Genomic DNA, 6,884 nt, shown 5'->3' with positions numbered 1-6,884 from the left:
TGAAAGTGGTAAAAGTTACTGATAATACAATGTATCTGAATGGAATTGAATAATTATATTTCTTTTAAGGGCACGTATAACTCTGAAATTGCAATTTCTGATATATTTCTACAATTTACCATTATTATAACAATGTATAGATTATTCAGACTCCATCCCATTAAGAGCAGTGTATAGTTGTAGACTAGTCAGAACGCACGTGTTATGACTCACCATGCTGGCCTTTAATGCAGGAAGTGCCATGTACAGTATATGTAAGCATATAAGTTGCAGTATAAGCTTCGAGAATGTATACTAGTCAACTGCTATAAAGTAGATCCAAGTAACCAAAAAGCAACAGCAGTTTCATCACAAAATATGTTTCTTCTGTTTCCATAACCCATAGAAAATAGTTAGCCAGTAATTCCAGAGAAGTAAAAACTACTATGAAAGGTAGGTTAGTCTTTGTGGGAGATCTTGCAAGGAAAAAAAAAAGATGGACATGGAAAATACGTAGCTGAACTTCCACACCCGGGCCAAGATTTTGACATTAAAGAGACAGGCATTGATTTATGGGGAGACAGTGGGCATAAGGGTTAGACGGGTCTCATGCAATATTGTCAACAACCTTGTAGTATAAAACAGCCCTGTGCTCCTAATTCTTCAGATGTTTTTTGTTCCGCACTATACTAAAGAAAGGGCAAACCAAAAGATTTTAAGGGAAAGGCAATATTTATTTATTTATTTGACCAGAATTGGGCTTGTAAAGCTAACATACCAGTTCTTGTAGATGTATTTTGAGCGCATTGCCATATGGATAATAACTAGCACAAAGTTTCCCAAATTCTGCCATTACAGTCCAGGTTTTAAGCATATGGTTGCTTGAGCACAGGTGACTTTATTAGTACCTCAGTCAATTTGTTTTAACCATCTGGACTCAAGCATGGATATCACTAAAACCTGGACTATAAGGGCGTTGGGAAACTCTGAAGCACATTGCTGTTTCCTGGTACAAAGGCCACAGTGTAGTGGATTGCTGTAATGAATGTGGGGTTGTAGCATAATTTTGGATTAGTTTTGTGCCGTTGTAATCTCTTTTCGCATGGAAATTATCTTTTCTATGTATGGGTTTATTGTAATTACATTTTAAAAGCATTTACAGTATGTAATGCAAGTTTGAGTGCTATGTGTACTCTGTTATTTGCCGGCTACCCTGTACCATTAAATGGTCAAAAAGAACCTATGGTGTTAAAATAAAATCTAAATAACATAATAATAATAATAATAATAATAATAATAAAAAGGGTTATTATCAATTTTTACACACCGTGAAGACTTAGGGACTTTGGTTTCCTTTCATACGGTATAAATACAAGTTATGGTAATTTCTGCATCTCACACACTTGTTTTCAGAAACCATAGCCTGCTATCCAACTATCTCAAGTGGTGAGCTATATATAAAGGAAAATGATGCGTACAAGACAGTTCCCATTAAATTAATTATGAATTGATCAACATATCAGTATTGTGTAATAATTTTTTTTAAATTAAGGCCGGTGTCGGTCCTGTTGCATCAGAAAGGCAGTGGTGGCTAGCTTTCTCTTATTTCATGATCCTGCTTCATGTTTATGCCAGCATAACAAATATTCTATTTTTATTTATATCTGTTGAACTTGGACAGGGTAGATGGGAAGTGGTGTGAAACGTCGGCATACATGGATGTTATGAGACATGTCGACATGATCATATTGTTGACATAGCACTTTTACAGTGTTAAATCCCTAAACCTAACCCTAAAAGTGACATGTTCTGTCGACATTTAAATGTCAACATAATGACTACTTACTGGTGGATGTTACAATAGAGCACTGTAGAAATCCTGTGTAGGCAGGACAAAGCAGCTAAATTGGCTTAGAGCAGAGGTTTTTAAACGCGGTCCTCAGGGCACCCCAACAGTCCAGGTTTTTCAGTATTTCCATGCTCAGTACAGATAGTTAAATCAAATTGTCTGAGGTGCTAATTAAGTCACCTGTGGACAAGCATGGATAAACTTAAAACCTGGACCATCGCATTTGAGAACCTCTGGACTAGAGGAAGAAAATGAATAAGACCTTTTGTTATTATAATTTTTTTTGTTACTTTTTTGTGGAGAACTCCTGACCTCAAAAGTGTGCTTTTTTTATTGCTCATGTGTAGTTTGAATTTATAGGGGTATATGCAATTCCGGGCGAATTGCGGCACTTTTTTGCCCGTTTTTAAATTTGACACAATTCGACCGTCGAATTCCGGCCGGCGGGTGCCGGAATTCGACATATTCAATAAAAAACGGATTCGACAGTCCCGCTGTCGAAAAACGGACCAATTGACGGATTAGTGCGTCCTGGATTCGACTTTTCAGACGGTACAAAAAATGGTAAAAAACCCGAAAAAAAATTGCGTGGGGTCCCCCCTCCTAAGCATAACCAGGCTTGGGCTCTTTGAGCCGGTCCTGGTTGTAAAAATACGGGGCAAAAAATGACAGGGGATCCCCCGTATTTTTAGAACCAGCACCGGGCTCTGCGTCCGGTCCTGGTGCAAAAAATACGGGGGACAAAAAGTGTAGGGGTCCCCCGTATTTTTTGAACCAGCACCGGGCTCCACTAGCTGGGGAGATAATGCCACAGCCGGGGGACACTATTATATCGGTCCCTACGGCCGTGGCATTAAATCCGCAACTAGTCACCCCTGGCCGGGGTACCCTGGAGGAGTGGGGACCCCTTCAATCAAGGGGTCCCCCCCCTCCAGCCACCCAAGGGCCAGGGGTGAAGCCCAAGGCTGCCCCCCCCATCTATGGGCTGCGGATGGGGGGCTGATAGCCATGTGTAAAAATCAAAGAATATTGTTTTTTGCAGCAGAACTACAAGTCCCAGCAAGCCTCCCCGCAAGCTGGTACTTGGAGAATTACAAGTACCAGCATGCGGGGGGAAAACGGGCCCGCTGGTACCTGTAGTTATTCTGCAAAAAAATACCCAAATAAAAACAGGACACAGACACCGTGAAAGTAAAACTTTATTACATACATGCCGACACATACTTACCTATGTTGACACGCCGACTGTGTCCACGTCTCCGTCTGTCCACACATCTCGAAGAATCCGGGGCACCTGAAAATAAAATTATATACTCACCTAAATCCAGTGTCCTGTCCTGTCACAGAGGGTCCCTTCAGGCAATCAGGGAGCGCCACGTCCTGGCACTCTCCTGATTGGCTTTGCACGTCTGAGCTGGCAGACAGCGCATCGCACAGCACCTCCATTAGTTTCAATGGTGGGAACTTTGCGGTCAGAGGTGAGGTCACCCGCGGTCAGCGGCTGACCGCGGGTAACCCCACCGCTGACCGCAAAGTTCCCACCATTGAAACTAATGAAGGTGCTGTGCGATGCGCTGTCTGCCAGCTCAGACGCGCATAGGGAATCGGGAGAGTGCCAGGACGTGGCGCTCCCTGATTGCAAGAAGGGACCCTCCTTGACAGGAGTCACAGGGGGTCTCAGCATTCGGGGAAATGGGTCCCATGTGTAAACATTGGACCCCTTTCAGTCCGTGTGGATCGGGTATGCGGTTTGTTTTTTTGCCAAGTACGTGGATTACAAATAAAAGAATAGGACACTGGATTTAGGTGAGTATATATTTTTATTTTCAGGTACCCCGGATTATTCGAGACGTCGACAGACGGAGATGTGGCCAGAGTCGGCGTATCCACATAGGTAAGTATGTGTGTGTCGGCATGTATGTAATAAAGTTTTACTTTCAAGGTGTGCGTGTCCTGTTTTTATTTGGGTATTTTTTTTGCAGATGAATTACAGGTACCAGCGGGCCCGTTTTACCCCTGCATGCTGGTACTTGTGGTTCTCCAAGTACCAGCTTGCGAGGGAGGCTTGCTGGGACTTGTAGTTCTTTTGCAAAAAAAAACAATATTCTTTCATTTTACACTCTGGCTATCAGCCCCCCATCTGCAGCCCATGGATGGGGGGGGACAGCCTCGGGCTTCACCCCTGGCCCTTGGGTGGCTGGAGGCGGGGGACCCCTTGATTGAAGGGGTCCCCACTCCTCCAGGGTACCCCGGCTAGGGGTGACTAGTTGGGGTTTTAATGCCACGGCCGCAGGGACCGATATAAAAGTGTCCCCCGGCTGTGGCATTATCTCCCTAGCTAGTGGAGCCCGGTGCTGGTGTTAAAAATACGGGGGACCCCTACGCTTTTTGTCCCCCGTATTTTTTGCACCAGGACCGGACGTAGAGCTTGGTGCTGGTTCTAAAAATACGGGGGATTCCCTGTCATTTCCCCCCCCCCCCCGTATTTTTACAACCAGGACCGGCTCAAAGAGCCCGAGGCTGGTTATGCTTAGGAGGGGGGACCCCACGCATTTTTTTTTTGTGTTTTTTAACCCATTCCATTAAATAAAAATATATATATATTTTAAAAAATATATAAATAATGTTTGTGCCTCCTAAATAGACAAACCAAGTACCTAATCCCTTCTAATATAAATAGATATGCTATTAGCAATATAAAAAAAACACAAAAAAAAAAAAGGTTTTTAAATTTTTTTATTACATTCCGCCAGCAAAGTGAGGCGGATTGAAAATGACGAATTTACTGACGAAAAGCACTGTTGTCAAATTGACATTCTTCAATTGAATATACTTTTGTCGAAAAGCCGCATTTGTACCATTGCAGAAATGTCGAATTTGTCAAATGTCGAATTTGAAAAAGTCGAATTTGAAAAGTCCATTTTTTTGTCGAAAAGTACTGTATTGCATTGTCGGTTTTTTTTGCGATAATGTCCCGTTTTTCGACATTTTCGGAAATTCGACCGCAATTGCATAGTGCATTGCATCTTGCGACAATCTTCACGTGGAGATGCAGAAATTCATTTTGATGAACATTATAACGTATCATGATGAAAGTATGATACATTTTTTTATTTTTTTTATTCTTAAATAAGTAAATAGAACACCTTCCCCACCACCTTGGAAGTACTAGCTTCATGCTAGCACTGAGGCTCATCGCAACTCACCTGGATGATGGGGGCCTGGGCAATGTATAAAATGGCATCATTAATTAAGTGTGTGAAAATACAGGCAGAAGCCAGGACCCACTACAACATGTAGTTCAGTTCCATAGATTTAATAGTAAATAAAAATACAGAGGACATTTAAAAAAGAGAAAAAAACTTTATTAGAAATACTTATCCAATCATACCGACGCTGGGATCCCGTTTGTTAGATGGCCGGCAGGGGGTGAGCGCTGGTGCAAAAGTCGCATGTGTAGACCAGGTCTTGCTACATCAATCACAACCCCCTGTAAGCCGCAGCATGATTGACATACTGCTACATTTAGTGGGGCAGTACCTGGGACTGCTATTCAAAACAGAGTTGTGTCACGACCATTTTGAAGGCGTGACTGGTCCAGGGTCTGCATCGTCGGATGCAGACTTAATGGACCCAGTCTGATTAAGCTTCAGCTTACGCAAGCTGACCAGTTTGTAAAAACATTGTGAATTGCAACCGATGGTCACGATGGTGATCCAAGGCTGATCTTCATATGCAGCAGCCGAGTCTCACAAATGCGCACAGGAGAAGTCTATCTCCTACAGACGCCTCCTGCTGCATTTGAATTTTAATTGCACAGAATTGCACAGCTGCTTCCTTGCGGCTGTGCAATTCCTTAAAAACATGAATTCACCCCTTTCCCCTATTTTATTCAATTTAGCTATAGACCCATTACTTAGACTTCTTCAAGATGGAGATTACTTTAAGGGGATCCAAATTGGTCAAAAAGAAATAAAGTTGACCGCTTTCGCGGATGACATTTTGTTGTTTGTTGGGGATCCAGCAAAATCCCTGGATAGGATATTCTCTCTTCTAACTAAGTATGGACAGGTGTCCGGCTTCGAAGTCAATACGTCTAAATCGGTGGCGCTTCGTCTTGGAACTCCCTCCTCTCGAGTTTCTTTTAAATCCACCATCCCAATAATGTGGTCACATCAACACTTTACTTACCTGGGGGTTAAAATCTCACACAACCCTTTTCTCCTCTACAGTCTCAACTTCTCCAATGTTATTCGCTCTATAGCAACAGAATTGGACGGGTGGAAGGGACTGTGGTTGTCATACTTAGGCAGAGCAAACCTGATTAAAATGATTTCATTCCCAAAATTAATGTTCTTAATACAGGCACTTCCCTATGTGATCTCGAACAAAGACGAAAAGTCGATTAATCGTAGTTTTAGACAATTTATTTGGAAGGGAAAACATCCAAGGATAGGGCTAAACAAATTACAACAGATGAAACATAATGGGGGGATAAACTTTCCTGATGTCCAATTATACTCATATGCAGCTCATACTAGATATATTAAAGATTGGCTAATCGGCCGGGATCTTTATGCGAACACATCACTAGAAAGGGAATTCTTGGAAGGAACTAATCTCACAAGTTTCCTTCATGTACATGACTGCGAAATCTCACAGGAAATACGGGATAACCCATTGCTTTGGCACACTAGGAAAACCTGGCATGTACTAAGACACAAATTTGGATTAAATGCATACAAATCTCTTTTTCTCACCTTTGTAGATAATCCTGAATTTCAGAATGGACAGGCTTCCCACCCATTTGTTAGTTGGCAGACACAGGGTGTGAGGACTGTGAGGGATTTGGTCTCTACGTCGGCAAAGAGGCCTTCCACGTTCCAGGATGCTGGGGAACGCCATCCATGGATGGCGGCTCACCCTATTGCATTTTTACAGGCCCAACACTACATTAGCTCCATTATACGTCCCTTCACAATGTTGGACTGGAACAACCCACTAGACATACTACTCCAAAGTCAAAGCTTGACACAAAAAGCCATATCCTTAACGT

General features: G+C 42.5%; 1 protein-coding gene across 1 annotated transcript in view; it reads left to right on the top strand.

Moving 5' to 3' along the window:
* The window catches only part of SCN4A (sodium voltage-gated channel alpha subunit 4), a 275,899-nt gene that overhangs the window by 303 nt on the left and 268,712 nt on the right, over positions 1-6,884 (top strand). The gene's annotated exons all lie outside the window — the stretch shown is intronic.

This window comes from Pseudophryne corroboree, chromosome 3, assembly GCF_028390025.1.
Source record: "Pseudophryne corroboree isolate aPseCor3 chromosome 3, aPseCor3.hap2, whole genome shotgun sequence".
NCBI lineage: Eukaryota > Metazoa > Chordata > Amphibia > Anura > Myobatrachidae > Pseudophryne > Pseudophryne corroboree.
Note: the sequence above shows the minus strand (reverse complement) of the source record. Positions and strands in the feature narration are given on the sequence as shown.